Source organism: Thalia democratica, chromosome 4, assembly GCF_965202585.1.
Source record: "Thalia democratica chromosome 4, ktThaDemo2.hap1.1, whole genome shotgun sequence".
Lineage (NCBI taxonomy): Eukaryota > Metazoa > Chordata > Thaliacea > Salpida > Salpidae > Thalia > Thalia democratica.
This window is the reverse complement of record NC_139168.1, coordinates 38,058,900-38,069,990: the sequence shown is the minus strand read 5'-3', so window position 1 is coordinate 38,069,990 and position 11,091 is coordinate 38,058,900.

The window sequence follows — 11,091 nt, the reverse complement described above, 5'->3', positions numbered from 1 at the left end:
TTGAATATTAGTTTGAATAGTATAACTTTGTACTGTATATAATTAGGTAAGTAGGCGCGAAAATGCACGAGTAATAACTTTTGCACAAGAAGTCTTATTTGCCCGGCATAAACTTTACTTTTATGATTGCTGTGAAACTCAAATAAAACTAAGTTTATAATTTTAATAAGTAGAATTTGTTTATGAATCTAAATAAAAGTTATTCTAGTTTTAAATTAAAACATAAAACATATTATATAGTTTAATTGTGTATTTTAATAACTCTTTCCATGTACTTAATTTTATTTTTATAACACAAAAGTCAACCAAAAATGACGATTTATGCAAAACTGTATCCGTGCAAATTTGACGACTCGTGCAAAACTGATTACTCATGCAAAATTAAGACCCGTGCAAAAGTGTCTACTCGTGTAAAACTGAGTCCGTGCAAAACTGAAAACTTATGCAAAAGTGATCATTTGTGTAAAGGTGAGCCTTCGTGCCAAAAAGACATTCAGTTGTATGGTTATAAAGCAGTTATTATCCTGTATTATTTTTTAGTTTGCTTTGTTTCAAAGATAATCTATTACATTAGAAAATGTTGAAACAAAGAAACAAATACAATAAAAATAAAGAAGATATTCAAAAACTTATATTATTATATAAGTATACTTTTTTGGTTAGATTATACAACAAGACACACAATTTTGAAAACACTAAATATATTTCGAGCAATTCTGATCAGTAGAGTACAAAGCTAAAAAGAGATAAGATTTTACAAACTTATATAGTAACCAAGTGATCATAAAGTAATCAAGAGATTAATAAAAGACAAAAGCAATTAGTAACAGTTAATATCAAATAAGTTCACTTACGTTATAAGTGATCTACAGTAAACCTAAACATAAATAAAATGAAAGCAATCATTGTATAGTGTTACGGAAATAAAGAAACAGTATAGTCAAAAACTTTTTGCTTACATAAAACAGGTTTCCTTGTCAAAATACAAATGACTTCTAATTTAATCAAATCGAAAACATTACTACAAGTTTTAATAAATTTAAATCTGTTTATATTATAATTTTTAAGCTGGCACAAAACTGTTAGTACTTCTATAAGATGAATAAAAGTACTGTTTAAAAAAACAAAATAAAGTAATCTTAGTCTTATTTTTTCTAAAGCTATATAAAATGTTAAGCAATGAGACACAAGCATTTTGTATAACATAAAATTTTGTTTACACTACTACAATTATATTCACTAGTTAATCACCAAATTTTGCATGACTATTTGACCCAGGGGTATCTATTTTATTATAGGTTTATTGATATATAAAAAACAACTACTGGTGATATTTTTAGTAAGTTATAAGTAGTTGAACTTATAGTAGTTTTTTTTGTTCATATCAAATAAGAACACATTTTACTCTTAAAAAACGTTTCTCTGTATCAAAATAAGTAAACAACTATATATGCATAACAACCATATGAGTGTAGTTTAGCTGGATCATCTTTATTTAAACTCACAGCAACTTCGAATGATAATGTTAAAGTGGAAACATAGTCGCATGAGAGTTGCTGATCAGGAGCTTAACTGTCGTTTCATAAAAAAAACGTTTTAAGAATTGCTGACATACACAACCCCTTATGGAGACATTCCGCTGAAATTAACTTTGAATTTTTCATGGAAGTTAAAAGGAATTTTGCTGGACTCCAGAATTGTGATAGTTACATTAAATGTATTTAAACAAAAACCAGTATCCTGAACGGTTTTTCATCCCAGACGTCTATTCTAAAGTACTCACATATGCTGACTTGTTTTACTAGGTTTGACAATCTTGACCGGCGCACGTAGATGATCAGTATTTGACGTGACTTTCAGCAAGGTAATTGTTTAAAATTATGTGTTGTAATTTGATAATTTTAACTACATATAGTAGTAATATTTGGGTGCCTTGTTGTAAAGCTCCTGAATATTGTTTTTGATTTTAGCAGCATTTTTCTTTGATAGAATGCGTCAAAAAGGTTTATTTCGATTATCTTTTGGTTGAATAAAAAAGTAGTTTATTACAGCCCTGTCAAGCCTTAAGTTGTTTTAGGAATAAAAAAGTAAAAAATAATATTATAGAAATTTTTTTTTTTTTTTTTTGATATCTAAACAAATTAAATACTAATACTTAACCGTACTTTCTGAATGAAGATTAAATTTTGAATTTAGATAGCTAAAGTTGTTACTTTATAAGAAAGTTACTGTTATGTTACTTTAATTACACCAATAAAACTACTGTTTTACGACAAATTTTAAATAAATATGAAAAAAATTAGTATTTTACTTAGTATATTTAAGTTCTAGTTCATTTGAAACCTTTACCTTTTTGTCAACTACTTTTAGTGTTTATATAAAAAAAAGTTTTGGACCTATATCAAATTAACTACGCATTTCAACCTTATATCTAACCTTTAAAAATACGATTAAAATTTGGGCGAATGTCAACTTTTTTGACGTTACATTTTTGGTATGACTAAGATACATCAAAAAAATAATAAATAAAATTCATAAATATTCTTTTTAAGCATCCTTATGTAGTAAATAAAACTAAATTCAATTTTATATATTTATATTTTTGATTATTATTAATGTTTTAATATTAAATTTATATTCTTTAATTTGCGAGATACTTATTAAATAACTTAAATATCAGAAATTTCTTGTTTTTACCCTCATAGAAAAAAAAAGCTTCTTTTTGTCATACACTAAAAAACAAACTTACGGGTAGATAGCTGTCCTTGAGAAGAAGTTAAGAGGTATCCGTGGTGTGCGACTCGATAATCGAAAGGATATCGGTGCACCAGCTCCTAGAAATGTATTGAGCTTTTTTTTTTTTGGCGTTCAATAAAATAATAACAACTGAAAAAAAAAGTTGTAAAAAGTACAAGAAAAAATTTGATATTTAAATAAAGGCACAAAATAAACGATAAGTTTGCTTTCTATTTTTACATTGTTGTACTAATTTTAATAGATTTTTAGTTTTAATATCTAATTTTAGATAATAAATTTTAGCTGATAAAAATTATTAAATTACAAATGTATATACAATAAAATTTATATATATGTGAAAAATTATAAAAAATGCATTATCTTACAAAATATATTTTTACTATTATACCCCTATAATTTCACTGTATTGTGTTTTAGCTATATTAATATTTGATTTTAGTTTATTTATCCAAAAATATTCTCTATAGTTTAGATTCTTAAAACTTGGTTGTTCCAAAAAGCAACTTCGTATGCGTCATTAAAATTAAGTCTCTTCAGATTGTTCTTATGATTAAAATAATAGTGTTTATACAATTCATATTCATCTAATATATCTTTAGGATTAAATTTAGATTTTGATATACTCCAGTTAAGTATGTGGGCTGTCCATTTGTTATTTAAGCTAATTTTAGTTTTTCCTACATATTTGCTATCACATCTTGTACATACTGCTACGTAAATATCATAACTCTTACATTTCAGAATTGATTTCAGTTGTACTGTTTTACTATAAATGGTTTAAATTTCTTTATCTAACACCATGTTTTTATGTTGGGCATGATTTCCACAAAGTGCGCATTTTTTACACGTTTTGCTGGAAATAGTCTTTGTTTGTTTTTGTTTAGTGGTTTGACTATAATTGTTTAGATGTTTTCGTAAATTCGCTGGTTTTGTAAATGATATTTTACTTAAAGGGAAAAGTTTTAATTCCTCTTTAAAATACTTTAACCACCTACTTAACTGTTAAAGATTTTTTAATCTAAAACTTATCTTAAAAACAATTCTGTTCAAAAATCTAAAGAGCCAGTCTTTTTGTTACATCGATAATTGTTCAAGAATTCTTTACAATTTTTTACATATTCGAAAATAAATTAATAAATATGTATACATGAGTTTAAAAAAATATGAACAAAATCGAAAGCTTGTATAAGTTATACTAGCATAATAAACAAATCAACAGATTTAGAAAAAGCTATAGCAGTTTAATCAATTTATTAAAAACAAGAAAAGAAAACAAATAACTTATAAAAAATGCTGGAAGATTGTACAAAAAAGCCTAAATAACTCTTTTTGTTTGTTTTATAGAGGCAAAGTTGTTTAAGGTTCTATTGATTACTATTCTAGTTTTTTAGTTACTTTTGCTGAATTAAAATAAAGGTATTTTTATTTCAAAACTACTAACTTTTAATTTTTTTATAAGTTCATTTAGTTAGTTTTGTAATAATAAACTTTTTGTAATAATTGTATTTTCGTTTTCTATTTCAATTTTATCAAATCAATTTTTGTTTTAATATTTGAGTTTTGAGTAGAGCAAAATAATAAGTTCGTAGTTAAAAAGAAAATTCCTTCATACGATTGAGTTTTGTTTTGTTCATTTATAACTAAAAACTTATTTTTAAAGTTCTTATTGCTTTGTTAGTTTTTATTGTGATTATCACTATGTAGCAGGTACGTAGCTTGGTACGTTTCTGCAATTCTACAGAAACGTAAACATTTGTGCGAAAACTCGCTTTTCTTTCGATTATTCAGCTTTTAAGACCTTGTTTATTTAGCTTTTTATACTTAGTTTTGCACTTCGATAGATATTTTTTACACATTTACGGTACTCTCTAGCACAGCTATAGATTTGGTTTAAATGATGTGAGTAAATACAAAAAGTAAGTGTGAGAGAGGATCTTGTACTATTGAAATGGTTGTGGTGAGTCAAAAAGAACTTAACATTTTTTGAAATTTACATTTTTTTGTGTTACAAAAGAGCAAATACATATAGAAGATATATATCAAGATGAATTTTAAAGTAGATGAACCTCAAATTAAACTAACATAAAGAATTAACTTTTGTTTTAAATCAAATTTACTCTCTGAGTTGAATGTTTTAAGATTAAATCTCTGTGGTTGACAAATATACAAAAATGATTAACTTTTGAAACAGTGATGACAATATCATTTCCTGAAGTTTTATTAAGAAGATTAGAATCTATTAAATCAGAAAAAATAACACAATAAGACAAATAGCTTAAAACAAGAAGACAAACTGAAAAACTCAATAATATAATTTTTTTGCAAGAATAATATAAACAAATTGTAGTTCATTTTTTAAATTTTAGTACTTTATTTTTTAATTAAAACTTGTTTTAAAGATTTTATAAATGCTTAGGTTAGTTAAGGTTTTTATTTTTTCAAGATTAAAATAAACAAATTATAGTTTTTTTATTGTATTTTAGAACTTTTATTTTTTAATTAAAACTTGTTTTAAAGGTTTTATAAATGCTTACCTTAGTTAAAGTTTTCATTGCATTTTTTAGCAAAGTTAAAAGATTTAAATTGTATATTGTTGCCACACACTCATAGTATCCTGGATAACTCTAGGATATTTAGAGTTTTACTTTTGAATTCAGGCTGACTCAGTATATTTTTTTTTATTTATGAAAAACTAAGGACATTTTTAGGTTTGTTAATAATGTCATAACAGATAATTTTCTAGATTTGAATGAGATTTTGCTGGCTAGTTTTAATAAATCTTTATTTTATAACCAATTTTGTAAACAAAAACATTGATAATTTTGAAAAGTTAGTTTTATTTCAATGATATAGAAAAAAATAGGACTTTTCAGACAGTTAAAGTTCACTCAGGACAGTTTTTTTTTAAATTGACATGGTAGCATTGTATGTTTAGATCAGGGTTTCCCAAACTCATTTACTAAATCGCCCCCTTTTCAGTAACTTGAAAAAAAAATCGCCCCCCACGATTTTACAAAGTAGTTTTTCTTTTGAGTACAAACTTTTGAGCTAAAAAATGTTGTATTCGAAATGTAATTTAGTCTTGTACTTCTTATGCACGCACTTTTGTCTTCAAAGTAGTTTACAGGGCTTGAGAAAATAATTTACAGTTATTTTCTTAGAAGCCCAGTAAAAGTATTAAAATACTTAATTATTAAAAATCCTTGAGTAATCTGTAACCAATCCTGTTTAAATATGATCTGTTTTGAAACTATTGAAACTTTTAGGTCAGTGGTGGACAACTTTTGTAGTCAGCATTTCATATTTACTAAAAAACATTTTCTATTTTCAACTCGTTAGAAAATGTAATTGCGGGCTGCATGATTTAGAAAAATTACAAATAAGAAAGTTAAAAAACTCGAGCAAAATTGTAATAAAATGATTTAGTATCATTGTGATCTAGGAAATACATTTGTGAACTGAAAACGAAATGAAAGCGTATATCAAAATATTAAATATCAAAAAACTAAATTTTATTTATTTTGCACAAGTAGTTTTCAATTTACTTAGCGGGTCGAAATTCGACTGGATCTGCGACTGGATCTGAGCCGTACGTTACCCACCTGAAATTTTAACTTAAACCTGACATTTTAATAATATCTCATATAACAAATTTCGGACATTTAGAAGTTAATACTAAGTAACTTATTTGAGCCGCACAAAATACTTAAATTACTTTATAAATAGGCTTTTTTTAGATATCTATACCAGAGATTAAAAAGCTATAAAAGAATTAACAGTTTATTTTACACTAAATGAAATAAATATTAAAACATTATTTCTGATCTAGTTAAAGGAAGTTTGACCGACTGGTTGATTATCTCACATGAAAAGTGGTTTCATCAACAGCTTTAGTTAATGCAGTAAACTTACTAATTTCAATGCTAAGATATATTGTAAGCAAGTTAGTTGTAAAGTTAAAAAAATAATTTTTAACTTTTTAAACTATTTGTTTAGTAGTAGAGTACCATGAAATAGCATTTGACTTGGAATAATCTATAGGGAACTGAACATTAATTCTAACAATTTTTTTTCTTTATTGAAATTCAAAAAAAAAATCCAATGTTTTACAGTTAATTCTGTGAACAGAAAGTAATCAATTTAAAAAAACTTTTAACTAGGTTTAAATTTTGTTCTGTAATTGTAGCAGTCTTTTTGATGGCTTATTTAATTCTGTTTAAAAAGTTTTTTTTTCTAGCTACTAGCCTACAATAATTTAACAGAGGAAAATAGTGAAAAACTAAAAGCTAGTGTTTAAGTATTAAAATAAACTAAGTATATTCTAATTATTAATATATATTGAATTAAGATAAAACAAAAAACAGTTGTATTAATAGTTTAAAACTCCTTATATTATAATAAACTTTTGAACAATAATAAATCAAGTTAGAAAATAAAATTGTGTTTAAGAAACTTTTAAATGAAAAAGTAGAAGTCATTTCAAATAGAAACCTCAAATTTATACTCTTTTAAAACCAAAAAAATTTTATTAGAAATAAAAACTTTAATGGTTGTCAAAATATTACAATCAGATAATAGTTTTATAGTGATATAAGTTGTATACATATTAAACTAGTAATAACAAAAACCTGTCAAATAAAGGTCTTTCAAACAAATAAATTAATCACTATGCTTTAAAAAATTTTAGTGTAATGTAAAACAACGAATATCAACTACAAAATTAACCAGGTCAAAATAAAATTATTAAAATCTTTAAAACATAAACCATTTAATAAATATAGTAGACTTCCACTTGAGTTCGCACTTTGAAAAAAATCAAAAAGTGCAAAATCAAAAAATTATTACCATATCTTTTTTTACGAAATGACAAATTTCAATATGTCATTTGCAATGATGTTATGAATAATCATGAAATCCATTAAAACATAAAACAAACTTTCATAAAAAAAAAAGATCTATATAAGCTATTAAATATTATATATATTTTGTTTTATTAATATTTAGTAAGTAATAGACTTTACTTTAGTTAAATTTAATAAAATATAAATTTGCACTTTTTTTTGGGTAAAAAGTGCGAACTCAAGAGGAAGTCTACCGTAAATAATATTTATTAGGCATTATGCAAACCTGTTGTAGAATTAATAGCTTAATAAAGTTGTTATTATAAAAAAAAACTACTTAAATACAATACAAACCAGGTGAAATAAGAAATACTTCAAAAGATCAAATGAAATTAAAAAACTTTTATAAAATTATGTCTGCTACTGAAGTCTAATATAATGTGGAGGATGAGGAATATGACTGCTTGCAAGTTTTTCTAATCTGATTCTTAATTAGTAAAATAGAGCCTTAAGTCACCTCCTTTATAAATATCTAGATTAGACCTTTTGCTCAAGATGTTGATAACTGAACTGAAAGCTTTCTCAACAACATAGCTAGAAGGAAAAGCTATAAACAACAATCTTAATTCCTCTAAAATGATTGGATACTTTTGCCTTAGTTTTTGTTGATTCCATAAGCTTTCATATCGTTCTTTGGAAGAATTTACTTTAAGTTCAAGGTCAGTTTGTAAGTCTGAGAAGGTTTCCTGTAAGTCGTTTCCTTCAAAAGTATTTGCCTCGAAGGGATCCATACTTTTATCTATATTCTATATGATAGCTTTTTTGTGTCATATCTAAATTTTACTACTTAGTATGTTAAAATTGTTAAAAATTCCATATTTTTTCCAGGTTTTTTTTTGCCTAAATTGTCAAACTCTAGGTTTTTCCAGGTTTCTAGGTAATTTGGCAACCCTGTATAGTTTTATTTCTTAGTCTAACTAAGTGACTTTTCAAAAAGCAACTGGAAATATCATGAGGTGATAGATAGTAATAAATAACATAGATTTTTACAAACCATTTATAACCCCAAATAACATATATGTCAGGTTATAAAATAGTGTAAGGGATTCCAATCGTCTATGATATATGTAATTGTTAAATATGGAAATATATAAATGAAATTGTAGTATTTACTTGAAAGTAGGAGTCATAAGCACTAGATTTTTTTTCTTTTTTTTTCATAAATAAAATAAACTTTTTTGTTTAAGTTTTACCTCAGGGTCAAATAATTAATAGCAAGCTAAAAATAGTAAAATAGCAAGAAAAAAAGTAAAAATCTTATGACAACCCAAAATTTTAAAATCGCCCCCTTTTCGCCCCCTTACTAGTTATCGCCCCCTTACTAGTTATCGCCCACCCTTTCGCCCCCTTACTAATTATCGCCCCCCAAAATACTAAAATCGCCCCCAGGGGGGCGATATCGCCCACTTTGGGAAACCCTGGTTTAGATATATCTTAACCCTAAGAGCTAATTTCTCAAAGCTATTAACAAAGTCAATCAATCTGAAGTTCAGTTTGTTACAAAAACTTCCAGATAAGTACTTCAAGAAAAAGCTTTTTGAATGATGTTTTCAGACAACTATGTAAAATATTAAGTTTGTTTCAACTTGTTTTTAAATATTACTGTAAATTTTATTTTTCTACAAGCATTGTTGTATACAATATAAAGATTTTTGTATTTTATTTATTTTTTAACCGTATCAAGAATATGTATCGTATCTGTTGTTTTAAAATAAGTTTATAAATTTTAGAGTGGTTTATTAAATTTATAAAATATATCAGTTTAATTCTTTAATCTATATTTGATAAATGATAAAAGTTTTATATAACTTTTTCAATCTTAGATTAAAAAGAATATGTTAATACTATTTATTTTAACAAGTGTATAGTTGTATTATTAATTCATAACAAGTATTAAAAAAAAAAATTTTATGATTAAAAATCTTTATGTTTGATTTATTTATATATTATACATCTGAAAAACATTGATGAGTAATATTCAAAGTTTATGGTTATTTAACTAAGTTGTTTTATTTAACAAGTTTGTTTTGTAAAAAAAAAAGTTTGATTCTTTATTAAAGCTTTTATTTAACAATTTTTTTTAGTACGACAAAGTTTTATTCTCTTACAGCTTAAATCTTTATGCTACCAAAACTAGTAATAACATTTACAACGAAGTGTACTCTTTCTTTCTTTATGAATTATTTTTGACAAAATAAAGTAATTGTAAATCTATTTTTATCTAAAGTTGTGTACTTTTTTATTTTAAATTTCTTTTGTTTTTTATTTAACTCGTAAAATTTATGATTTTTGTCTAATAAAAGCAACAATTTTTGCAAATGTTTTCTGAATTGGGGAAACTGTTTTTAAAGTTATATATTTTTGGACTATTAGCAATACTATTAAAGTTAAATTCTTAATTAATATTTTTATTTTAAATATAAGGTTTTATAGGTTCATAAAGTCTCAACACATAAAAAATTATAGGGGGTCAAGAGCAGTACAAATTGCCTTGTATTCAGTTATTCATTATGCTTCAACATTCTTTTTTTTTTAATTTTTAACAAAACTGCACACTTTCATATAAAATTAAAGGTAGTTAAAACTACTCTATTCCCGTTATGACGTCATCACATGTTATTCTTGATTTTTTTTTGTAGATTCGTAACTTTTTTGAGCTAGCTACGTCCCTGCTATGTAGTGTTACTATGTAGTTTTAACTTCTACTATAAATTTTTGTTATTTCTTACTGTTTTCAATTTGATTGTTCGTTTAAAAAACTTATAGTTGTTCTAAATTTAATTTACTTCGTATACAACCTTTTAGTTTTTATATATTTTTAGTACATGCATTTTTAGTTTTCAAAAGCAGCTGTACACCAGAGTGTGCGTGAAGCAATTTACTATGCCCAAAAATTTTTATGATTTGTACTAAATATTCTATAGCAAATAAAACTTTTATCTTGATTAATTTTCATAAGCTGTTTTTCAAAAGCATTTAATTAGTTATATACGTTTTTTTTTGTAATAACTAATACAAAGAAACCTGTATAATATATTTTTATTATTTAAAAAGTGTTTACTAAACTATCAAATTTACACATAATTTACTTTACACTGTATACACTTTATACAACAGAACATTATACTTTAACTTAAATTTATCATTTTTAATGTATATCTTATGTCCTTGATATCTTTAAACTTTTATATAAACAGCTCAAAAAGTTGCTCGACTAAATTTTTAGAGCTAATTAATTTAGACATTAGAAATAAAAATAAACTATCAGCTAATTTTTTTATACGAAAAATTTTTAAAGTTAATTAAATACTGTTCACTAAATGTTTGAGATTTTTTGTGGTATAAAACTGTAAAAAATTATATTTTATAAAAAACAGCTACTCTTGTTATCTATTAATCCAATTAGTTAAAAGCATTGTTTTAAGTTTTTGTA